Below are 26,999 nucleotides of genomic sequence, written 5' to 3' on the forward strand. Positions count from 1 at the left end.
GAGTCTAACATACCTGGGAGTTACAGAGGCAGCATAGCAGGAGGATATAAATCAGCACTGAGGATTAAGGCTGAGTCACACCTGGTAGTCACAGCGACAGTGACCCTATGAGGGAGCAGAGTGGAGTGGGTGCTGGAGGATTACACGGACCTGGGAGTCACAGAGACGGTGACCCTGTGAGGGGGCAGAGTGGAGTGGGAGCTTGAGGATTACACGTAAGTAGGGGTTGCATAGACAGTGCCCCTGTGAGGGAGCAGATTGGTGTCGGAACTGGAGAATTACACATCCCTGGCAGTCACAGAGACGGTGACACTGTGAGGGAGCAGGGTGGAGTGGGAGCTGGAGGAATACACGTACCTGGGAGTCACAGAGACGGTGACCCTGTGAGGGGGCAGAGTGGAGTGGGAGCTTGAGGATTACACGTAAGTAGGGGTTGCATAGACAGTGCCCCTGTGAGGAAGCAGATTGGTGTCGGAACTGGAGAATTACACATCCCTGGCAGTCACAGAGACGGTGACACTGTGAGGGAGCAGGGTGGAGTGGGAGCTCGAGGTTTCCACATCCCTGGGAGTCACAGAGATGGTGACCCTGTGAGGGAGCAGAGTGGAGTGGGTGCTGGAGGATTACACGTCCTGGGAGTCACAGAGACAGTGACCCTGTGAGGGAGCAGGGTGGAGTGGGAGCTGGAGGAATACACATCCCTGGAAGTCACAGAGACAGTGACCCTGTGAGGGAGCGGAGTGGAGTGGGAGCTGGAGGATTACACGTCCCTGGGAGTCACAGAGACAGTGACCCTGTGAGGGAGCAGGGTGGAGTGGGAGCTGGAGGATTACACGTCCCTGGAAGTCACAGAGACAGTGACACTGTGAGGGAGCAGAGTGGAGTGGGAGCTGGAGGAATACACATCCCTGGGAGTCACAGAGACAGTGACCCTGTGAGGGAGCAGAGTGGAGTGGGAGCTGGAGGATTACACATCCCTGGGAGTCACAGAGACGGTGACCCTGTGAGGGAGCAGGATGGAGTGGGAGCTGGAGGATTACACATCCCTGGGAGTCACAGAGACGGTGACCCTGTGAGGGAGCAGAGTGGAGTGGGAGCTGGAGGATTACACGTACCTGGGTGTCACAGAGACGGTGACCCTGTGAGGGAGCAGAGTGGAGTGGGAGCTGGAGGATTACACGTCCCTGGGAGTCACAGAGATGGTGACCCTGTGAGGGGGCAGAGTGGAGTGGGAGCTGGAGGATTACACGTATCTGGGAGTCACAGAGACAACTTTCTGCTGCTGGGACCTGCCTGCACTGAGTTTGGAAGAAGTGCAAGAGCCATCACAGAAAAGGCTGTAAGTTCATTGGCAGATAATACACCGTTATTAGGGACTGTCAGTAAATTGCTGTAAGTCAGCAAAGTTAATTTTCCAATTCTGAAGTAAGGTTCGAACTCAGAATTAAGAGACACTGTGAGATTCTGTGCCAATATAGTCAATTACACTCAGTCAGCCACAGTGGAATAAGGGACTTAACCATATTGTTATTTCCCGGATGTTAACTTCATTCTAAGTAATTATTTAAGTTATTCTCGACTGTTGCATTTTACGACATGGCAAGACATATTTGTCAGATGGAAATTATGTTCTGTTACATTGGGAATTCATAGCCCCTGCTCGTGTCCTAGATGAACACGGGGTCTCGGAGATCAGACAGTGCTAGAGACTCTGTGATGCTGAGAGTTATGGGGATAGCGCACACAGAGAGCAGATCACCCTGCAGACATGACAGCCTGGAATAAGGAAGGGAATGGGGGACTAGGCAATCGAAGAGAAACAGTCAGGGAATCCAGGAATACCGTGATATCTCCCTCCCAATTCAGTTTCCCAGTTTGGAAGCTGATTAAGGTGTAGGCTGCTCAAGGGAGGGCAGTCAGAGCCATGTCTGTGGCCCCACAAGCAGCCTGACTGTACAGGATCGAAGGTAGAAGGAAGAAGGAACAATAGGAACAGGAGATTCCGGAAATTGAAGAAGATGTCAGTGTTTCTGTAATTTCAGGATAGTGGGGTTAAGAATGTCACTGTGTCTGCAGGACATTCGTCTGGGGTACAGTGAGCAGTCCAAGGTCACGTCCATGCTGATAGGAATGATCTGGGTAGGAAGGGTGAAGTGGTCTGGGAATCAGAATTTAGGGAGCTAGGTGGATAGTTAGCAAGCAGGACCTCAAATGTAGCAATCCCTTGGTTACTGCCAGTGCCGTGTCAAAGTGAGAACAGAACTCTGAGTTTTAGGTAGATGAGAGTGTGACTGGAACGATGGTGCAGCAGGAAGGGCTTCAGATTCCTGCGACATTGGGACTGGTTCTGAGGAAGGCAGCAATTGTGCAAGGTGGATGGGCTAACGTGACAGAACCGGGACTGAATTTCTTACGGGGTTTTTTGGGAGGGATTGAAAATAACTTGGCCTGTGCTTAGGATCCAAAAAGGAATATTAGAGGCGACTACCAGGATTCTCAAAATACTGGGAGATACATTTGGTACTAACTTACAACAACAAGTTTATCAGTGGAAGATGGAGCAAGAAAGAAAGCCTTAATCTGAGGTTCTCTGCATAGACATGAATACTCGGAGTGTGTAGAGTTACAGATGCAGATTGGTGTGTCTAAATCTGGCTCAAGGAATGGCAGGACTGGGTGTCAAATATTGCTGGGGATAAAGAATTCCAAAATGATAGAAGTGAAGGGAAAGGATGAAGGGAAAAGTACTGGTTTAAATTAGCATTAGTTTAGGAGTCCAAGACAAAGATGATCCATCCAAGGAAACAATTAATTTGGCTGGAGCTACAGAACAAAAAAATATACAATTACGCTGTGAGGTACAGTCTGTCGGCAGAAACCAAAACAAAAATGACGGAGGGAATAAATATTAACTGATATTAACTGTGTTATTGGTGTTGCAGGGTCACGAGGTTCGAGTATTCCTAGATTACATGGAGGAGAGCTTACTGCCGGAGTATGTGTCCAGCCCAAGACAACATGTACTGTTGGACCTGGTCCTTGGAAAAAGATGGGGCAAGTAGATCCAGTATCAGTAGGGGAAGATTTTGGGGAACAGCGATCATTTTATTGTAAAGTTCAGGATGATGATAGAGAATGATATAAGTAACTGAGAGTGAGAAACATTAGTGGACTGAGAGCAGCCTTCAATGGGGCAAGAATGAAGCTGGGAAGGTTTGACTGGAACACCAATTTGGTCAGAAAATGACAAACTGAACCATGGGCTCCCTGCAAAGACAAGATGGCTTGGGTCCAGTTGAGGAATGGTCCCTCAAATAGGAACAGCAGGATAAACAACCCCAATGCTGCTTCGTGTGATAAACAATAGAATTTGTGTCAGATGGAGAATCGAATTAAGAGCCACGAGGAATGCTGGAGGTTCAGAGGGGAGATGGTAGAGCAGAGGGGAATTATGGGAAAACTGAGAGCCACCATAGAGCTGTCCCGGAATCCTCCTGCGGGCCCCTCATAACGAGCGTATCAAAAGATGGAGTAAGGCTGCGTCAAAATTAGAAAGAGGATTTATACCTGGAAAAAGATCTTCGCAAGTAGTTAAGATGCACTTAGATGCGTTGTAGATGCATGTTTGACTGAAACATTCAGGAGGCGATTAGATGATATTTGATACAAAACAAATGTGAGGATGTGAATGAAGGAGGAGATCATTACTCAGCAAAGAGTTCAGTTGAAGAGCTGGTGTAGCCATGATCGACCAAATGATACCCTTCTGTGCCAAAAGGCGTCTGTGTCATTCCGTGTGATGTCTTGAGAGTCCTCCAAATCCATAAATATTCCGTCTTTATAACCTCGTCGATCCTGTATGATACATTCTAAATCTCCATCAGCCAATGTCGCCGTCCTTATCTCTGTAACTCATACAGGCCATACAAACCTCCTTTCTCTGGAATCTCCTCCAGCCCCAATAACCTTTCCTCTCTATAAAATATTTCTCAAGTCTTTACAGCTCTCCCCTTCTCTGCAACTATCTGATCCATAGAAACCTCATCTTTGCAATCTCCTCCAATCCACACAACAATCAGCCTTACTAACCTCCTCCTGCCCTGACAGATTGCAATATCTCCATAGACTCCAGCCACTGCAGTGTTCATTATATCTCCAACGTTCTCCATCACTGACAACACTGCCAATCTATTTTCTTTGCTCCAGTTCCTCCAATGTTCCCTGTTGTGTACCCTAATCCAATGCCTAACCAGCTGTGTAATATCCTCTAGTCCCAACCATGCTCCTGATTCTGTAACCACCTTCTGCCCCGACACAGCTCACTGTCTCTGCAACCTCCAGATTCTAAACCTGTCCTGATCTGTGGAAATTCTCCCAGCCCTCCCTCTCCCTGTAATATCTACCAGATGTTAAAACTGAAATAACTCCACAGAGGCTGGTATCCTGTTACCAAATCACCTTTTATTTCTTCATGCATGATCCATGGCACTGACCCAAGCTAGCTCAGAGCCGGCTCTTATAGTTAACAGAGCCCCTGAAGCTTCTGTTTATTTATGAGCCAGGATTCCCTGATTAGAGCCAGTTAACAGTCCCAATCAGGTAACACGTATTAATGAGATTTAACTGACTGACCTCGTTCCAATCACTGTAAAAACACTCTACGTATCTCTAAGGTTAATTAACACCTACAAATCCCCTAGTCTCTGAAACCTCCTCCAGTTTCACCAATGCTGTCTCTGTAAAGTTCCCCAAGGACAGTCCTGTACCTTTCAGTCGATCCTCCTGTTATCAATCTCCTGCAGGACCAATACAAGCTTTTTTTCCTGTTTTCTACAAACTCTCCGTCTCAATGTTCTCCACCCAAAATGTCTCTTCCTAATCACTAACTGGTTCCAAAGACTCGGTCTGCCGTTTGTGTGTGACGTTCTTCAGAAGGAGGAAGGGGTATTCGAAACAGGGAGCTTCATAAGGCATGGAGACCTTTACACAAATAGGAATGTTTGTAGAAACTAGTGGGTTTACAGAAGTGGGAAGGTTCATGGAACATGTCGGATGTTTCAGAGACTGGCAGTATGTCGGCACTGTGGACAGAATTTTTTTTATATCTGGAGCTGAGAGGTAAAGATAAATAAATCATGTGATAAATTGTCCCGGTAACATTTTCATCAGGTGTCGGGGAGGGTTTCTCTCTACAAGGCTCTCGTAGCCAGAATATTGATCTGGCTGCTCCAGCTTCATTTTCACTTCAAACAAAACCTAAAACTATTCTTGTCTTTGTAATCTTCTTCAGCCTCTAGAACAACCCATATCCCTGCAGTATCCCATAACTTTCACACACCTTCCTATCTCTCTAACCACCTCTGGACCCTACAGCAATCCTGGACTTTGCACTTGCTGCCTTCCCTGAATTCCTTCCTAACGTTTGAACAAGGCCAATGAAATGGTAGGTTTCAATAACATGAACCAGGTCAGATGGAGCTGTCATAATGGAGATGTGGCTCCAGTGTGACAATGACCGAGAACTGGATATATCAAAGGGGTTTACCATTTACACAGGAAGGATAAAAAGGCTAACTCAGTGAAGTACACTGTGTATAAAGATTGGGATCAGTATTATTGTGATGATAATCAATTCACACACTGCTCCTCCCTGTTTTCTCCCCTCATTCCTGCGTATTGATCCTGTCAGATATTGGTAAATCTTGAAAACTTCATAAAATAGTACAGTATAGAGGAAATCACTCTGCACACTGTCTACATTGGACAAGATGTCATGTTATTTTTGAAGCCCTAGTTCTCTCTCCCCAGAGACGATAGGCCTTCCAGTTCAGCTCCCGGCACCTTTTTAAAATGGTTTGACAGTTTCTACCTCGACTCCACTCCCATGCGTGACTCCCAGATCTCAACCATACTCTGGGTGAAATAACAACCTTCCTCAGTACTTCGCTAATATTTCAATTAATTACGTTTAATATTCACCGTTTGTAATGCAATTCTACAAGAGCAAAATGTTCTCTCCCTTTCTACACAGGCTCCTGACAATATGTGCACCCCAATCAAATCTCCTCTCAGCATCCTCCATTCCCCTATCTTTCCCCATAACTGCACTTCCACTGTCACAGGGTAACGGATCTCCTCTGTACCCTCTCCAGTCCAATTCCATCCTTCCATGTGATCTGGTGACCAGAACTGTATACAGTCCCCAGCTGTGACTGAACTCATTATTTATACAGTTCCTGCCTAAGCTTCCTGCTCTGAAATTCTGTATTTTGGCTGACAGAGAAAATCATGCCAATTGCTGCATTAAAAAGATTATTGATCTGTCCAGCTACCTTCATTTATCTGCCCACACTGACCATACTCTCATTTATTGTGTATTCCTCTCTATTGTTGATGTCCCCAAATGCCTTGCCTTGCACTTCTCTGGGTTGTTTGCTCCATTCACCTGGACCCCACAGTTTCTGTTTTTAAACAATCTGCCATGGGATCTCTTGTCAAATCCAAGTAAGTAACATGCAGTTCCAAGTTACTGCCTCAGACCGACACAGTCAGATTAATTACACACGATCTTCCTTGAAAAAATCAAGACCGACTCTCCTGGAGTCCCTGGGATTTCCTCAGTGACAGTTTATCCACTGTCGCAGAATTCTAACCTCGACCTATTCAGTCAGTCACTTGCTCCACATTAAACAAAGTTGCGGTATTAGCTGTTCTCCAGGCCTCCGGCACCATCCCTGCATACAGTGAGGATTTGATAATGTAGGTAAGTATAAGGCAGGGGATTTTCCCCGGCACCTTTTAACAGTCTGGAACATTGTGTTACCCCTTTTTAAGGAATTGAATCTCCTGTATAATTCTCCTTTCCAAGTTTGTTGCTCCCAATATTTCATCCCTATTTTGATTCAGACAGACAGAGGCCAAACCCATCTTATGATTTGGTCAAATCTCATATTAATCGGGTTTCATGGAGTGTTTCTCTCCACAAGGTGAATTGCATTTTCTCATGATACCATCCCCAATCTGCCTTATACCCTACCTGCCTGCGTGGTCTTCCTCTCATCTGACACTAACGTGATGATTTTTCCCCATCTTCATAAGAATTGCCCTCTGCCTGGATACCCAAGAATTTACCAGCCTCCCTGTTTCCAGGAGCCATCTTTAAAAAGTCATTTTACTCTTGGATTGTGAAGTCGAAATTGGCCTGGACATGGCAGAATGGATTAAACTGGGGCTCCACTTTGTGGGCAAGGCCCTGGTCCTGGTGTATGACATGGTTCATGAGAGGGACATTATCTTCCTCCAGGGATTGCAGGGGAAGCTATGACACTAGACCCTGCCAACTTGGTCAGAGGCTGATCCCTGGGTCAGTGAGGTGCCAGCCTTCTGGGTGAATATCTATCAGTATAGGAAGGAGGTCAGTGACCTTCTCCATGCACCAGGGTAAGTGCCACAATCTGCACTTTGTGACTTCACTCTCACTCTCTCTGTTACTGCACCCACCTCCCACCAAGGCTCATTTTCTCCCACTGTCAGTGAATGCAGCACCTTCTCTCAGTCTCTCTGTAATCTCTTCTCTGCCCCTCTGCCCAACTCTGCCTGGTGTCTGTGCTGCCCACTCACTCACTCAGAACACCTCGACACCTTCCCCCCAACTGTCCCAGCACTAACAGCTGTACCAACCACTTCCATTTCCCTAATCCTCCTTGGTAATTCTCACATTCCAGAAGGAACCATCCCAGACTAGGGCACAAAGAACGAAGAGGGATATGGGGCAGCCTAATATTCATCTCCTCACTCCCTAACAGGGGAAGGATCCTGACCCGAACAACCACGAGAGGCTGACTGACCGTGTCCAAGCTCCCAGACTGGATTCTGAGACTCCCCCTGACTCACTGTGCTGGGCACCGTGATTGACCGTGTCCAAGCTCCCGGACTGGGATCTGAGACTCCCCCTGACTGCTGGGCACCGTGACTGACCGTGTCCAAGCTCCCAGACTGGATTCTGAGACTCCCCCTGACTCCCTGTGCTGGGCACCGTGACTGACCGTGTCCAAGCTCGCTGACTGGGATCTGAGACTCCCCCTGACTCACTGTGCTGGGCACCGTGACTGACCGTGTCCGAGCTCCCGGACTGGGATCTGAGACTCCCCCTGACTCACTGTGCTGGGCACCGTGACTGACTGTGGACAATGATATCAAGCTTCCTGAGTTTGTGTTCCTGCTAAACACCAAGACAATAAAGCAGACGGGTGAAACAGGTAGCTCTAGCTGAGGGGAAACGCTGCTAAAGGCAGGGTAAGGCAAGGCAATAATTCTGTGAGCATTCAAGTCAGTTCAAAGTGAGTGTGTACAAACACGGAGTGAGCAGCCCAGAGGGACAAGCCATGAGCTGTGAGTGTGTTTCCTGAGCACAGTGTCCTTGTAGCAGCATTGCAATGAGAGTTGTCAGTATACCCTGAGCTGCAGCATTGAAGTACTGAAGCGTACTGTCAGTGGGTCCGGGATGTGCTGGGAATGCATGGTGAGGCTGGCATATGTCAGATGCCATCATTGGTGGGTGTGTACATGCAGCTCCTCTCTGTGCAGTGTCCCCCGAGATGATGCTGTTCAGGATAGAAGTCTGCAGGAGCAAGCGCCGAGATGGAGTCACCAGGTAACAGGTCTGACTTTCGTGTCAAATTCTCCATATTGAGTTTCCCCACAGTGGGGGAGGATATGAAGCTGCAAGTTGATGAGGGGGTGGATCTATAATAATGTGGTTGTTGATCATCAGTAATCATTCAGTGAGGATCTCGCCTCTCCCTTGCTCAAATCTTGACATAAGCAACAGTCCAGTACAGGAACAGGCCTTTCAGCCCAGCAAGCCCGCACTGACGCATGATGCCGTTCTAAAGTTAAAACAAAAGTTTTTGCTCCAACACCCTCTATGTCATTCTATTCCCTACTTGCTTATACTTGTACCAAGATCCCTCTTAAACCTTGCTATATTGGCTTCTTCCCCTCTATCATTTCATTCCAGGCACTTTACATTCTGTCTGTAACAGCAATCGAAACTTACCTATCACATCTCCTGAACTTTCTCCCTTTTACCTAAAACCTACAGTCCTGAGTAATTGATACTTCTACTCTGGGGGGAAAAAGCCTCTAACTGTCCTTCTATCTATGCCTCTGATAATTCTGTAAATATCTGTCAGGTAGCCCCATATCCAATGATGCCCAGGTGCACACAAACCCTATATGTTCAATTTCTCCTTCTGACTAATACCCTCCAAACCAGACAACATGCTTGTAAAATTTTTCCATACCCTCTCCAACACTTCAACAATGTGTGGCAAAGAGTACTGTACACAATATTCTAAATGTACCTCGAAATAAGTTTCTCTACAGCTGCAATATGACCTGTTAGTTTTCATACTGCATGCTCTGATGCATGTCTGCAAGTTTGCCATCAGTTTTCTTGATCACCCTATCCACCCGTGTTACCCCTTTCAGGGAACTGTGGAGCTGTACACCTAGATCCCTTCGGATGTTGATGCGGCCAGTAGTTTTCCCATCCACTTTATACTCCTCTCCTGCATTAGACCTTCTAAAACACACCACGTCACAACTGTCCAGATAAAGTTACATCGGTGTTTCTCTGTCCAAGTCTGCAGATGACCTATATCCCGCTGTATTTTCTGGCAATCATCCTCCCAATATGCACCTCCGGCAATCTATTTACAGATCACAAAAGCACTGACCCACCACTACACTGTCTTCTCAGACCAAGCAGTTCTCTATCCATCTTACTAACTGATCGCCTTTCACTTCACCTTCTGTATGAGCCTGCCATAAAGAAGCATATTAAAGGCCTTGCTAACATCCAAACGGCCAACATCCAGCCCCATTCCCTCATCAATCAATTTTGTCACTTCCTCAAAATATTCAGTCATGTTTGTGAGACATGATCCTCCCCACACAACTGTGTTGCCGGTTGCTAGTAAATCCAGATTAGAGTACTGTTGGAGCTGTACTCATTCAGACAAGTGATTATTCCATCATGTCCCTGACTTGAACCTTGGAGAGTAGATTCGATTCCTTACAGTGTGGAAACAGGGCCTTACATTCCTTACAGTATGGAAACAGGGCCTTTGGCCCAACTAGTCCATACCAACCCTCCGAAGAGTAACCCACCCAGACCGATTTCCCTCTGACTAAAACACCTATCACTATGGGCAGTTTAGAATTGCCAATTCACCTGACCTGCACATCTTTGGACTGTGGGAGGAAACCACGCAGACACGGGGGGAATATGCAAACTCCACACAGTCACCCAAGGCCGGAATTGAACCTAGGACCTTGGTGCTGTGAGGCAGCAGTGCTAAGCACTGAGCCATCGTGCCGTTCTTGATGGTTAACATATAGTGGGGGCTGTGACAGTTACTGGACAGTGGGAGGTATGTCGGGGTGTGATGGTTACTATACAGTGGAAGCTATGTCCGGCCATGGTGGTTACTGTACAGTGGAAGCCACGTCCGGCCATGGTGGTAACTGTACAGTGGAAGCTATGTCCGGCCATGGTGGTTACTGTACAGTGGGAGGCATGTCCGGCTGTGGTGGTTACTGTACAGTGGGAGGTATGTCGGGGTGTGATGGTTACTGTACAGTGGGAGGTATGTCGGGGTGTGATGGTTACTGTACAGTGTGAGGTATGTCGGGGTGTGATGGTTACTGTGCAGTGGGGGGTATGTCGGGGTGTGATGGTTACTGTACAGTGGGAGGTATGTCGGACAGTGATGGCTACTGTACAGTGGGAGGTATGTCGGGGTGTGATGGTTACTGTACAGTGGGAGGTATGTCGGGGTGTGATGGTTACTGTACAGTGGGAGGTATGTCGGGCTGTGATGGTTACTGTACAGTGGGAGGTATGTCGGGCTGTGATTGTTACTGTACAGTGGGAGGTATGTCTGACCGTGATGGTAACTGTACAGTGGGAGGTATGTCGGGCTGTGATGGTTACTGTACAGTGGGAGGTATGTCGGGCTGTGATGGTTATTGTACAGTGGGAGGTATGTCGGGGTGTGATGGTTACTGTACAGTGGGAGGTATGTCGGGGTGTGATGGTTACTGTACAGTGGGAGGTATGTCGGGGTGTGATGCTTACTGTACAGTGGGAGGTATGTCGGGGTGTGATGGTTACTGTACAGTGGGAGGTATGTCGGGGTGTGATGGTTACTGTACAGTGGGAAGTATGTCGGGGTGTGATGGTTACTGTACAGTGGGAGGTATGTCGGGCTGTGATGGTTACTGTACAGTGGGAGGTATGTCGGGCTGTGATTGTTACTCTACAGTGGGAGGTATGTCGGGGTGTGATGGTTACTGTACAGTGGGAGGTATGTCGGGGTGTGATGGTTACTGTACAGTGGGAGGTATGTCGGGGTGTGATGGTTACTGTACAGTGGGAGGTATGTCTGACCGTGATGGTAACTGTACAGTGGGAGGTATGTCGGGCTGTGATGGTTACTGTACAGTGGGAGGTATGTCGGGCTGTGATGGTTATTGTACAGTGGGAGGTATGTCGGGGTGTGATGGTTACTGTACAGTGGGAGGTATGTCGGGGTGTGATGGTTACTGTACAGTGGGAGGTATGTCTGACCGTGATGGTAACTGTACAGTGGGAGGTATGTCGGGGTGTGATGGTTACTGTACAGTGGGAGGTATGTCGGGGTGTGATGGTTACTGTACAGTGGGAGGTATGTCGGGGTGTGATGGTTACTGTACAGTGGGAGGTATGTCGGGGTGTGATGGTTTCTGTACAGTGGGAGGTATGTCAGTCCGCGATGGTTACTGTACAGTGGGAGGTATGTCGGGCTGTGACGGTTCCTGTACAGTGGGAGGTATGTCGGTCCAGGAAGCTGCCGACTGTATGAGTTATACACAATATGATTCTGCTGCTGCTGATGGGCCATTGTACCTCATGGATGATCGTGATTGTTTGCCTAACCTGTTTAAAGTCTGTACAATTCAGTACATAACATGGTGTGAAGGGTCTGCAAAATGTGAGGTTAGCCCTTGCTCCCCATAAGGACTGTGCAGTGAACATTGTTACCGATATATGAAATGTAGGGGTGATCTGCAGCAGGCAGATCAGTGATGATGTGGTCAATTATAGGTTTCCCTTTTATTGGTTCCCCATAACCTGCCGCAGAGCAGTCAAGCCACCACAGTGTCCAGCATCAATGCTGAGCACTATGATTATATTAGATTCCGTACAGTGTGGGAACAGACCCTTCTGCCCAACCAGTCCACGCCCACCCTCCGAAGAGTAACCCACTACCATGGCCAATTCACCTGAGCTGCATTTCTTGGGACTGTGGGAGGAAACCCACGCAGACACTGGGAGAATGTACAAACTCCACACAGGTAGTTGCCCAAGGCTTGAATCAAACCTGGGTCCCTGGTGCTGTGAGGCAGCAGTGCTAACCACTGAGCCACCATGCCACTCTATATTGACTATGTGCCATGGAGCTGCCCTCTTCTGCCTGCCTGTACCTTTCAGTGGTACAGAACCTACCAGAGAGGATAGTGATGCCTGGGACATAGTCCTGTTCACAGAATCCTGCTTTACAGACTATATCTGATTGTTGCTTGATTAGTCTGTGGGAAATATACAACAAGTCAATTTTACATTCTGTATAATTGAAGAGTTAATTTCAATTTATTTCTTACATTTTTAAATAAACCAAACATCATTGTTTTTCAGTTGAAAGCAATTGAAATGAACAATAACTGATTTACCAGAGCGCAAACCTAACTATTACAGTTCAGTGAATGTAGTAAACAGCCAATTCATGTTCAGTTCAGTGAACACATCATCTTACAGGCAGCAAAGCTGTTGGAAATGACATTGAGAAAGAGCCTGAACTCAGACACAGTGTTACTGGGCCTCTCCATGACGTCCAAAACACTGGCCATCTCCAAGATCTGTTCAGAGAGCTTCCTAACTGGAGCTGGACAGTTACTGACACAATCCCTCACAATAGACTGGTTAGAGACATACCTGAACAACAGGGAGATGTGTGTGGGGCAGACTGGTCAATGGACTAGCACATGGCACTGGTCAAAATGCAGTTCAACATTTATAACAATGACCTGTAAACAGCCATGTCTTGGAAGTATATCCCTTCCAGTGTGGGACCTAAAGTCTGTAGTTCTGTACCTTGGACGCAATCCTGAATGAAAGTGTTATAAAGGTGATGGACTCCTGCAGCACATGGCATCTTACATCGAATCCCACATAAACCATATCCAGTATATGTTATCTCGACAATGTCAGTATCCAAACAGATTTGTGCAGCGCCATTGATGGCCGGCAGCGGTACAGCCCAACGTACTTGTGTGTGACTTGATCTGGAAATCTCTGTGTAAATGTTTGCAACATTGTTCTAACCATTAACAGTAAAGTCTTATTACTGAAGGTCCGACATCCTTTCGTAATACGAACTTTTAGATTGTCCAATAAACACAAAATCCCCACTTTATTCAGTTCATTTTTATAACAATATGATGAAAACAGTGCACAACTCACAGTATGGAGCATTGAAATGATGGGTCTCAGTTCCACACCCAAGAGCAATTTATTATTAAGTGCAAGGACTTTGAAATAGAGCATAGAACATAGAACAGTACAGCAAAGAACAGGCCCTTCAGCCCATGATGTGGTGCCGACCACTGATCCTTGTGTCTGCACCCTCAAATTTCTGTGACCATATGCATGTCCAGCAGTCTCTAAAATGTCCCCAATGACCTTGCTTCCACAACTGCTGCTGGCAACGTATTCCATGCTCTCACAAATCTCTGTGTAAATATCCCGCCTCTGACATCCCCTCTGCACTTTCCTCCAACCGGCTTAAAACTATGACACCTCGTGTTAGCCATTTCTGTCCTGGGAAATAGTCTCTGGCTTTCGACTCTATCTATGCCTCTCATTATCTTGTATACCTCAATTAGGTCCCCTCTCCTCCCTTTCTCCAATGAAAAAAGTCCGATCTCAGTCAACCTCTCTTCATAAGATAAGCCCTCCAGTCCAGGCAGCATCCTGGTAAACCTCCTCTGAACCGTCTCCAAAGAATCCACATTTTTCCTATAATAGCACGACCAGAAATGGATGCAGTATTCCAAGTGCGATCTCACCAATGTTTTATAGAGCTGCAACAAGATCTCACAACTCTGAAACTCAATCCCCCTGTTAATGAAAGCCAAAATACCATGTGCTTTCTGAACAACCCTGTCCACTTGGGTGGCCATTTTAAGGGATCTATGTACCTGCACACCAAGATCTTTCTGTTCCTCCACACTGCCAAGAATCCTATCCTTAATCCTGTACTCAGCTTTCAAATTCGAACTTCCAAAATGCATCACTTTGCAGTTATCCAGGTTGAAATCCATCTTCCACCTCTCAGCCCATCTCTGCATGCTGTCAATGTCATGCTGCAGCCTACAACAGCCCTCTGTACTGTCAACGACACCTCCAACCTTTGTGTCATCTGCAAACTTGCTGACCCATCCTTCAATCCCCTCATCCAAGTCATTAGGAAAAATTGCAAACAGTCGAGGCCCAATGACAGAGCCCTGTGGAACACCACTCGTCACGGACGTTCAAGCAGAATATTTTCTTTCTACAAGCACTCGTTGTCTTCTGTAGGCCAGCCAATTCTGTACCCAGACAGCTAAGTTCCCCGGTGTCCCATTCCTCCTGACCTTCTGAATGAGCCTACCATGTGGAACCTTATCAAATGCGTTGCTGAAGTCCATACACACCACATCCACTGCTCGATCCTCATCATCACCTGCCCCTCACAAAGCCGTGTTGACTGCATTTAATCAAGCCATGATTTTGCCGACGGTCAGAAATCCTATCCCTCAGAATCCTTTCTAACACCTTGCAGACAACAGTCGTGAGACTTACTGGTCTGTAATTGTCGGGGATTTCCCTATTTCCATTCTTGAAGAGAGGAATTACATTTGCCTCCCTCCAGTCCTCAGGTACGACTCCAGTGGAGATCGAGGATGCAAAGAACTTCGCAAGTGGCGAAGCAATTGCATTTCTTGTTTCCAAAGCAATTGTATTTCTCGTTTCCAAAGCAGCCGAGGACAAATTTGATTCGGGCCTGGCAACTTGTCAGTCTTAATATTGCTCTTCAGAGGGTCTGTGTGGACCTGTTGGACCTAAGGAACGTTCCACATGTAAGCTAAAATGTGCTGAAAAAAGCAGTGTGTGTGTTATCATTTTGCTTCAAACCTCAACCCACAAAGTCTCATTTGAAGACCCTTCTAAGCTATTGTCCATCCTTTCAGCAGTAACTGACTTGTTAATTAATAAAGCAACATCACCTCCTCTTTAACACCCTGCCTTGTCCTGTCTATAGTTCCAGTACAACAGAGTATTGAGTTGTTTGCTCTAACCTCCCTCAAAAGAGCCTCTGTGATGGTAAAACTGTCACACCTCCACATGTCAACTCATTCCCTTATCGCACCTGTCAGCCTGTCTGACAATACTCCCAGCATTAATCTAAGCTGGAATATAATACCTGGAATACCCTGTACCTCGGAGTTCTTCAATCATTTCCTGTTTCTTATCAAGCTGCTCAAACCATGAACCACAACTCTAACTCTGGCACTAAATGAATATATGCGGAATTGTAATTTCTTTTTTTAAAAAAAAACATATTCATCAAATGCAACTTTCCAGAACTGAACAGTCAGCTCCACATACAATGAGTTTCTGATGGTTAATTCCCCACTCAGTGTACAGAGGGGACAGCCCTCAGTAGTGGAGAAAGTGAGGACTGCAGTTGATGGAGATCAGAGTCAAAATGTGTGGTGCTAGAAAAGTACAGCACGTCAGGCAGCATCCGAGGGGTAGGAGAGTCGATCTTTCGGTCATAAATTCTTCATCAGGAAGGCATTGGTGCATTCCTTTATTTTTTCATTCCATGATTCACAGAATGTTGTGAACTGTACTTACTCAGGGAGGCAGCACTGTGTATTGCACTGAAATGGAAAGCAGTCAATCAGTTGGTTGGATAGAGTGCAGAAAAGTTGAGGGGAAGTATACACTGATTGAATGAATTACAAACATAAGGATAGATAAATCCCCTGGGCCAGATGGGGTTACCCTAGATTACTCCAGGAAGTGATGTGAGAGATTGGCGTGCCTTTGGTGATGATCTGTGCGTCCTCACAGTCCACTGGAGCAGTGCCAGCCAGATGATTGGAAGGTTACAAATGATACTCCCTTGTTCAGCAAATGGATTAGGGATAACTGTGGGATTGACTGAACAGTCAGTCTTACATCAGTGTGGGCAAAGTATTGCAGACGTTTCTGAGAGGCCGGATTTACAATTACTTAGAAAACAATGGTTTGATTCGACATAGTCAGCATGGCTTTGTAAGGAGCAGGTCATCCCTCAGAAACCTTATTGAAATCTTTGAAGATGGAAAAAGCACATTGATGAAGCGAGACCAGTAGATGTGGTGAACAAGGCGTTCCCCATTGTCGGCTCATTCAGAAGGTACAGAAGCATGGGGTGCAGAGACATTTGGCTGTCTGGATACGGGCGTGGCTGGCCCACAGAAGACAGAAGATGAAAGCAGTTGGAAAGTATTCAGCCTGGAGCTCAGTGACCAGTGGTGTTCTACAGGGATCGGCTCTGGGACCTGTGCTCTTTGTGATTTTTATCAATGATTTTGATGAGGAAGTGGACAAGTAGGTTAGTAAGTTTGCCAATATCACGAAGGTTGGTCGGGTTGTGGATAGTGTGGAGGGCTATTGTAGTTTGCAACAGGACATTGACATGATGCAGAGCTGGGCTGACAAGTGGCAGATAGAGTTCAACTTTAAAAAATGTGAAGCAATTTTTTTAAAAGGTTGTATTTGCATAAAGCATACAGGGTTGAAGGCAGAATTCTTGGCTGTGCGGAGTGACAGAAGGATCTTGGGGTCATTGTCCATCGATCTCTCAAAGTTGCCACCAAGTTGATAGGGTTATTCAGAAGGAATACGGTGTGTTGCCTTTCATTATCAGGGAGATAGAGATTATGAGCAGCGAAGTTTTTTCTTTGCTCTATAAAGCTGTGGTTCAACCACACGTGGAAGCCTCAGAGAGTGTGCAGAGGAGACTTACCAGGGTGCTTCCTGGACTGGAGGGCATATCTTACAACGAAAGTTTGAGCTGCTAGGGCTTTCCTCCAGCAGTAGTAGTAGAGTCAGATCCATTAGGGATATTTAAGAAGACTCTTGGATAGGCACATGAAAGTTAGTGCATTGAAGGTTATATAGGTTAGTCTGATCTTAGAGTGGGATAAAAGGCTGGCAAAACATTGAGGGATGAAGTGCCTGCACTGTGCTGTACTGTTCTATGTTGCAAATTTCACTCAGCTTGTGGATTTTCGTCAGTTGGTGAATGTGTGAGGGAGTGAGGGAATGGAGTGTGTGAGGGAGTGAGGTGTGTGAGGTCAGGAAGGTGGGTAGGGACGTTAGACCAAGACTTCCATTTTTGATGTAATTGTTACATTCACCTAAGTGTCAGCACAATATGTGTGGTTATCAAGACCAGACAAAATCCACAAGTTCAGTTATTAAAACGATTTTGGCTTGCTGTTTGCTCCTGGTTTCTACAGATACATTCTGCTGGGTGACCCATGAATTAGTATCTGAATATCCACAGACATGTTTCATTTTGTTTTGATACTGTTGAATGTGAAGGTACATTTATTGGATGTAGTTTCAGAGGGTTCACTGTAAGACACAAAATGCTTCAATAGACTGTCAAATGTGAATGTTTTCACCCAGTGTCTGGCCCAGGGGGCAGATGTACGGAGTCTGGGGGACATGCCAGATGTCATCACCATAAGTAATGTGTGCGTTGTGATTCTGACACTCCATGTCCATACATCTGCTCCATGGGCCAGGCTCTGACTGATGATGAACTAGTAAGGCCTGGTTCTTGGTCAGTCATTGGTATTAATTTAGACAGTATTTGTGCCTACACTGAGAGCAGTGATAGACTGTTGGCTAGTTTCCTCCTGCTCAATGTGGTTTCAAATGATTCTCTGTGAGGGAATGTTTCTATGACTGCCCTGACACAGGTTGGAAACTCTCTTCACAGATTCAGGACCAGGACAGGGTCTCTGTCATCGCTACATGCAGCTGTGAGGTCCAGTAGCACTGTAACTGAATTCAGTCCTTTTAGAATCCACTTTTAATGTCGGTCATCATTGCAAAGTGATGGGTTTGCTGACCTGAACAATGATCAGGAGTTTGCCATATTTATGAATTGGGCAATAATAAAGTATGAGCTTCAATTATTCAATGAACAATAACTGCATCATCTCTGAAAACAATGAAGTTGATTTTATATTGATAGAATTAAAATATAAACACCAAACAATCTTTTATGATACAAAAGTAAGGAATCACATTTTTATTTTTATCGAAAAAGGACATGTTGTCTGACTGTGCTGGTGATCACAATTACACATTGAATCTCAGTATTCAAATGCATACATTGTCACCCTATCATTTGCAAAATGGTTGACCTCTACATGATTTAATATTCAGAGTGAGCAAATGATTGAACAATCAAATAGAATTATAACTCTGACACATTTAAATATAATCAATCGATTTAATTTCTCCTCTGAAATGTGTGAGCTTCAGTTATTTGCCAACAATTCTATTAGTTTTAAAATAATGATGGAAAAGGATAGACTAGATCTAAAAGTTGAAATTCTAAATTGGAGAAAGGCCAATTTTGACGGTATTAGGCAACATCTTTCAAAAGCTGAGGGCGGCAAATATTCCCAAGTAAGCAGTCGGCTAGAAAATGGGAAGTCTTCAGATGTTAGATAGCTGGAGTCCAGAGACAGTATATTCTTGTTAGGGTGAAAGGAAAGTCTGGTAGGTATAGAGAGTGCTGAAAGACTAAAGAAACTGAGGGTTTGGTTAAGAATAAGAAGGAAGGATATGACAGATACAGGCAGAATAGTTTGAGTGAATCCTTAGAAGAGTATAAAGGCAGGAGGAGTAAACTAAAGAGGGAAATCAGGAAGGCAAAAAGGGGAACATGAGATAGCTTTGGCAAATAGAGGTAAAGAGAATCCAAAAGGATTTTACAAATACATGAGATAAAAAGGATAAACAGGGAGAGAATAGAGCCCTCAAAGATCAGCAAGGTGCCTTTACGTGGAGTCACAGGTGATGGGAGAGGTACTAAACGAGTATTTGATATCAGTGTTTACTCAGAAGAAGGACATGGGAGATGTAGATATATGGAGAAATAGATGGTGATATCTTGAAAAATGTCCATATTACAGAGGAAGAAGTGCTGGATGTCTTGAAATGCATGAAGATGGAAAAATCCCCAGAACCTGATTAATCAGGTGAAACTTGAAAGGGTTCAGAAAAGATTTACATTCATGTTGCCAAGGTTGGAGAGTGTGAGCGACAGCTGGAGGTTGAACAGGCTGGGACTGTTTTCCCTGGAATGTTGGAGACTGAGAGGTGACCTTATAGAGGTTTATAAAATTATGAGGGGTATGGATTGGGTAAATAGACAAGGTCTTTTTCTTCTGGGATAGGGAAGTCCAGAACTAGAGGGCATAGGTTTCGGTTGGGTAGGGAAAAATGTAAAAGAGATGTAAGGGGCATTTTTTCTCACTCAGAGGATTGTACGTGCTTGGAATGAACTGCCCGAGGAAGTGGTGGTGGTTAGTACAATTATAATATTGAGATGGCGTCTGGATGGGTATATGAATAGAAAGTGTTTCGAGGGATATGTGCTGAGTGCAAGCAGGTGGGAATATATTGGGTTGGGATATCTGGTTGGCATGGACAAGTATGACCAGACAGTCTGTTTCCATGCTGTCTATCTCTTTGACCCTGTGACTGTAATTTAGAAATGATAATAATTTTACATGCACTATCAAATAAATAAATCGTTTATATTATTAAATTGTAGCATACAATAAGTTGAAAAGTTGCTATTTTTAGAATGAATGATAAAGAATAAAGAACATTCCAACACAGGAACAGATCCTTCGGCCCTCCAAACCTGTGCTGATCCAGATCCTCCTATTGTCTAAACCTGCCACCTATTTTCTAAGGTCCTGTAACCCTCTGCTCCCTACCCATTTATATTTCTGTCTAAATACATCTTAGATAACGCTTTCGTTCATGCCCCAACCCACCTCCGCTGGCCACACATTCCAGGCTGCCACCGCCCTTTGTGTAAAAAACCTCCCACATATATCTGCCCCAAACCTTTCTCCTCTCACTTTGGACTCATGACCCCGAGTATTTGAGTTCCATAATCTGGGGGAAAAACTTCTTGCTATCCACCCTGTGTATATCTGTCTTGATTTTGTTGACCTCAACCTTCGACTTTGTCATGAAAATAGTCCTAATCTACTCAATCTTGCTTCATAACCAGCACCGTCCATCCCAGGCAGCATCCTGGTGAACCTACTCTGTACCCTATTCAAAACATCCACATCCTTTTGTTAATGTGGTGACCAGAACTATATGCAGTATTCCAAATGCGGCCAAATCACAGTCCTATGCAACCGTAACATGTCCTGCCAGCGCTTGTACTCAACACCTGATCCAATGAAGTAAAGCATGCCATATGCCGCCTTGACCACTTTACTTACTTATGTTGGCATCTTCAGGAAACAATGGACCTGAATACCCAGATCTCGCTCTAAGTCAATTTTCCCCAGGACTTTTCCGTTTACTGTATTGTTCACTCTTGAACTGGATCTTTCAAAATGCATCATCTCACATTTGCACAGATTGAACTCCATCTGCCATTTCTGTGCCCACCTCTCCAATCAATCTATATTCTGCTGTATTCTCTGACAGTCCCCTTCACTGTCTGTTACTCCAACAATCTTGGTGTCATCTGCAAACTTGCTAATCAGGCAGCCGATACCTTCTTCCAAATCATTGATATATATCACAAACAACAGTGGTCCCAGCACGCATCGCTGTTGCACAACACTGGTCATAGGTCACCATTTTGAGAAATCCCCTTTCACTATTACTCTCTGTCTCCTGTTGACCCGCCAGTTCTCTATCCATCTAGATAGAACTCCCTGGACCCCATGCGACTTCACCGTCTCCATCAGCCGACCATGGGGAACCTAATAAACCGCCTTACTCAAGTCCCCCAGTACCTTCTCCAGCAACTTCCCTACCACTGATGTCAGGCTCGCCGGGCTGCAATTACCTGGATTATCCCGCTATCCTTTATAAATAAGGGGACAATATTAGCAATTCTCCAGTCCTACGGGACCTCACCCATGGTCTATCATCCTGCAAAGATATATGTTAAAGCCCCAGTTATTTCCACACTCACATCCCTCAGTAACGTGTGGTTGAACCCATCCAGACTTGGAGGCTTGTCTACTTTAATACCTTTTAGAGTATCCAAAACTTCCTCCCTCTTTATGTCGACTTCATCCAGAGTATTCGGGGATCTATCCCTCACCTCAACATCCGTCATGTCCCTCTCCTTGGTGAATACAGATGCAAAGTACTCACTAAGAATCTCACCCAATTTCTCTTAATCCTTTCTTCCTTTGTCCTTGTGTATGCCAAACATTTCTCTAGTTACCCTCTTGCTCCATATCTATGAAAAGAACTCTTTGGGATTTTCCTCAACCCTGTTTGCTAACGATATCTCATGACCACTTTTAGCCCTCTTAATTCCTCGCTATTTACTGTGAAATGTGGCTAGTGAAAAGAAAATAAACATTTGTTCGTGTGAGTGGGAACTCAGACCTTTTCAAAGTATTTTGTGCAAAAACAATATTTGAAATCCGTCTCAGTGCAAATAAAAAGCAAGAGAAGAAACCTCTTGGGAGGAGTAATTTTCGGCCACTGTCCCCCCAAAGTACTTCTGAGGTGGAAAAGAGTGAGGGTTTGTAAAAAGGGCACAACAGTAACTATGGGTGGCTTGAACATGCAAATTGGCTCAATTAATCAACTGGACAGTGATATCCTTGAATATAGAGTGTATGAGAGAGTATTTCTAAGAGCAGGACGATATGGAAACAACCAGAGAATGGGGCAGCACGATGGCTCAGTGGTTAGTACAGCACCAGCGTCCTAGGTTCGATTCCAGCCTCGGGGGACTGTCTGCGTGTAGTTTGCACATTTTCCCGCTGTCTGCGTGGGTTTCCTCTCACCGTCCAAAGATGTGCAGGTCAGGTGAATTGGCCATGCTAAATTGCCCATAGAGTTAGGTATATTACTCAGAGGGAAATGGGACTGAGTGGGTTCCTCTTTGGAGGGTCGGTATGGACTTGTTGGGCCGAAGGGCCTGTTTCCATACTGTAGGGCATCTAATCTAATTTAGATTTGATATTATTTGGCAAGGAAGGATTGGTGGATGAGCTTTATCTTGGAAGAAGTTACCACAACATGCTGGAGTTTCACGTTCAGATTGAAAGAGTGAAGACTGAGTCATACATGAGAGTTTTAGTGTTAGGCAATAATAATTATACTGACCTAAGGAAGGAAGGCTGTATGGTCTGGGGGGAGCAAAGAACAGTCAAAGGCAGGACAGCTGAAGAAATTTGGCAAACAATTAGGGAGATACTAAAGATTGAAGAGGAATTTCATAACGGAGAAAAATCATCCATACCTTGATAAGGAAGTCAAGGATAACATGAAGGCACATCCCAGTGCATGTCATACTGCACATGTTAGTCACACTGTGGAGGATTGGGCAAGTCAGTGGCCCCGTGGTATTACCATTGAATTCTTATGTGATAAACCCAGATAATGTTCTGGTGACCTGGGTCCAAATCCTGCCACAGCAAGTAGCAGAGCTTGAATTCAAATCCGGAATTTAGAGACTGATGGTGGTTATGAATCGATTGCCAAGAAAAACATACCTGGTTCACTGATGTCCTTTAGGGAAGGAAACTGCCGTTCTACCATAGATTCTCCACTCTCAGACTGAAGACGTTCCTCCTTATCTCCATTCTAAAGATTATCTCTTGACTCTCAGGCTATGTCCTTGATCTTTTCTCTCCTCAATGTGAAAGCATCTTCCCAATGTCTACTCTGACCAGGCAACCAGTATTCTGTATGCTTCTAAGAGATCCCCTTTCACCCTTATAAACTGCAGCACCTATAGACCCAGAGACCTCATATGTTGAGCTTGTAATTACTAGGACCATTCGTATGAAGCTACTCTGAACATGCTCCGGGGTGGTACATCCTTCCTGAGTAATGGGGCCCAAAACGGTACACAACAAACCAAATTTTGTCTGACCAGAGTCTTGTAGAGCCACAGAAGTCCATCCATTCAAGTCATTGCAAAAGAAATGCCATCACTGTATTTAAGGCCACCTTAAATAATAATCTTACGATGGACAATAATACATTTACCATGGAGTTACAAAAATGAACAATGATTAAAACATGCTGGGAAGAAGAACCTAGCCTTGACCAAAGTCTCTGTGCTCTTCCACATGCTACAGAATGCAGACAGGCTGCAGCTACCCACAAATGGTTGCAAACAAACCTGACAGCTCCAGACCCTGTAATACACACCTGAAATTGGACCTGAATGGGACCATGGAATGTCGCCTTTGGGCCATCAATGTGACAACCCCAGGTTGGATCTGATTAATCAGGGTAAATGAACCTGATCATTTCATTGGCAGATTCTTCACACCCTCCCAAAAGGCGTGAAGACTTGGGAGGATAAGAATCAACGTAAAACTGCTTAGCGAGTGGTAGCTCGAGAAAAACCACTGAAAGACAAGACACCGACAAGACCATCAGAAGAACAAGAAGACTTCACCACGTGGAATCTGGTCAACTTCTAATGGGGTGATATGTGATCATCCAAAGTTCAGTTAAACAATAAGATAGATTGTAGTGTTTTTCATTACGGTATTGTACGTTTTATTGTTCTAATATTAATTGTGTTCAATAAACAAATATCATTGTTTATAAGAGATGTCTCAGTTCTTTTGCTGAATATAAAATTTCAAACACAGTATTTCCCTCAGTTTCTTCATCTTGATTCTTCATGTACAAAGTAAAAAGTTATTGTTCCCTTGCAAAATACCAGTTGTCATTGGCTGCTATCCTTGAAGGATCCTTTTATTCCCACTCTCGACCTTCTGCCAGACAGTCAAGCTTCTGTACACACTAGTACCTAGTCTCTGACACCATGGGCCCTTGTCTTACTCAGCCATCTCCTGTGAAGCACCTTGTCAACGTCCTTCTTGAAGTCCAGACACACAGTATCCATTAGCTCTCCTTAGTCGAACCTGCTTGTTACATCCTCAAAGCATTCCAACAAATTCATTAGCATGACCTCCCGTTGATGAAACCATACTGACTTTGCCGTACTTTACCAGGCACTGGCAATTATTCAGAAATCTCATCAATCACAATGGATTCCAGGAACGTACCCATGACCGGGGTTAGGCTAATCAGTTTTTAATTTTCTGTCTATTGCCTCATGCCCCTTTTAAACAGGAAGCCAGTGAGATCCAAGATGGCGGCGGCCCAGTAGGTCTGAGTCTGCAGAGCTCTGCCCAAGACTCAGGCAAATTGAAGTACCCACCCTCACCTCACCTGCTAAATTGCTAAAATAGCTTTTGCCCAGCAGCCCTAGCCATTCTACATCAAACTTTAGCAGTCTGATGCTTTTTAAAATGACCAGAGGTAAAGTCTCTCACAGTTCACAACGGGCAGAGCCCAGGCAGGGACTTTTCCCCCACTACCCCTTAGCAACAGAGACGCCTGCGTCCACCCCAGGGCGTGACCTGCAAGGGCAAGCCTAATCTCGGAATTTCTTAAACTCTGAGAGAAGATTGATGAGTCCATTGAAGAGACACTGTTCAGGTTGGAGTCGATCTCGGTCATGATGCAGAAACATGACGGAGAGGTCGAGAAACTCGGGCAGCGTGTCGGGGGAGGGGTAGGGCGGGTCAATGGGCCTCGGCCTCCGAGACCACTGATGAGTCATCCATGGGTCAGGTCTGGGCTCTGGAACATCGAGATCCGACCTTAGATGATCATATTGATGACCTCGAAAATCGAGGTCATCGGAAAAATATTCGGTTGCTGGGCCTTCCCGAATGGGAGGAGGAACGTCAGCTTGTTGATTTCCTGGAGCCATGGCTCCCACAGCTGCTGAAACTGGAGTTGGAGCTGGGCTGGTTGCCGGTTGAGCGGGCCCACCGGGTTGCTGTGCGCCGGCCCGGCTTGGACCAGCGCCTCTGCCCGGTCCTAGTTCAACTTCAGCATGAGAGGGAAAAACAGATGCTGCTTGAGTCCACCAAATGTTGGGGAAGGATCGCCATGCCATGATATGCAAGGCCTCTAGGATAATGTTATTCTCTGGCTGTGGTCCGCAAGAGGAAGGCAGTTGATGAGGCGAAGAAGCGTCTGAGGGATTTAAATATTCAATATTCTATGCGATATCCGGCAATGCTATGCTACAGTCATGGAGGATCTGTATCAGATCACCGAAAAAAGGAAAAGAATTCCTGAATGCTCTCAAATAAACTGCAGGATTTGAACTGTATGGTTATGACCTAATTTTGCCCCCCTTTTCTTTTTATTTTTCTCCTCCTTTCTTCTTTTTTTCTCTTCTCCATCTTTCCGTGGTGGTGGGGGAGGGGGAGTGCTAGTTCCTTCTCCTTTCTATGGACTCTTCTCTATCGTGCGGTTTATTTGATGATAGGGGGACTTTTCTGAGTTTTTTTTTATTTGGTTACTTATGACTTGCTGGGATTGTAATTTTGTAATTTTATACATTTTCATCTTGTGTTGTTTTGCAAAGTGTATCGAGGTGATGGTGGTTTAGCTCGCACACTTCTAACATCTGTCTTATAAGATGTTGGAATTTATTTACTCTACTTTGTAATGCCTGTGCCGAGGGAATGCCTCTGGCTGGGAGATGTTATGGTGGAATTATTGGAAGGTAGTAATGCCCCTTGTAAACAAGGGGCAAAGTCTCCTTTTAAATATGTTTTGTGTTATTTGTTTTTATGAATAGTTCTTAGTTGTTTTGATTTAGCTTTTTTAAAGAGTATTTTATGTGTGATTCATTTTTGGTTTCTAACCAATGTCTTTTGGGTGGGGTTCTCCCTCCTGTGGGGTCTCGGGATTGCTTAGACTATCGTGGCTAGTCATTCGTTTAGGTGGTACACCTGCAAAGTCAAGGGGAGCCACTCATTAATCAAAAGGAAAAAAATATTATCAAGTCTTAAAAAAAGAAAAGGTGGATGTCGCCCTTCCACAGGAGACATATCTACTTGATAAGGAGCATTCGAGGCTGCAACAGGGTGGATTTGGCCAGGTGTTCTTTTCCTCTTTCAGCTCAAAAAGTAGGGGAGTTGCCAGTCTTACTGGGAAGCATCTTCCCTTCCAAATGCGAAGCCAGATAAAACATGAGTCTGGATGGTATATATTAATTAAAGCCCTAATATATGGAGAGGAATATGGGAATTTGAATCTCTATTGCCCGCTGGTGCACCATTTAAATTTGTAATGGAAGTGATCTACAAGTTGGTTGCTCTTGGGGTGCGCCACACAATTATAGGGGGAGATTTTAATTGTACCATCGTCCCGAGGTGGACAGAATACCTAAGAGCTCTGTGGGCATATCTTTGAGATCTAGGCAGTTGGTGGATCTGATTAGGGAGGTAAGGCTGGTAAGCATGTGGACGTGTCTTCGCCTTCAGGGTAGAGACTTTACTTTTTATTCTAACCCACGCAAGTGCCATACCAGAATTGATATTCGCCTGCCCCCTCGACCCTTTTGAACTCAATATTGTTTTGTAAACTAGGTAATATAACTATTTTAGAACATGCCGCATTACATATGGAGGCTAAGACTAGTGATGACGAGATAGCTTCCCGACATTGGTGTATAGACCCTTTCCAATTGAAGGATAGTAAGTTCATAACATATTTCTCTCAG

The 26,999-nt window shown here is 45.2% G+C and overlaps 1 long non-coding RNA gene across 1 annotated transcript; it reads left to right on the forward strand.

Moving 5' to 3' along the window:
* The first annotated feature begins 1,250 nt into the window (after positions 1-1,250).
* Positions 1,251-23,819, forward strand: LOC140475975 (uncharacterized). Its single transcript, XR_011960391.1, has 3 exons — positions 1,251-1,339; positions 2,943-3,054; positions 23,533-23,819. It is a non-coding gene; the product is annotated as an uncharacterized lncRNA (long non-coding RNA).
* Positions 23,820-26,999: the final 3,180 nt, after the last annotated feature.

Source organism: Chiloscyllium punctatum, chromosome 4 (assembly GCF_047496795.1).
Source record: "Chiloscyllium punctatum isolate Juve2018m chromosome 4, sChiPun1.3, whole genome shotgun sequence".
Classification (NCBI taxonomy): Eukaryota; Metazoa; Chordata; class Chondrichthyes; order Orectolobiformes; family Hemiscylliidae; genus Chiloscyllium; species Chiloscyllium punctatum.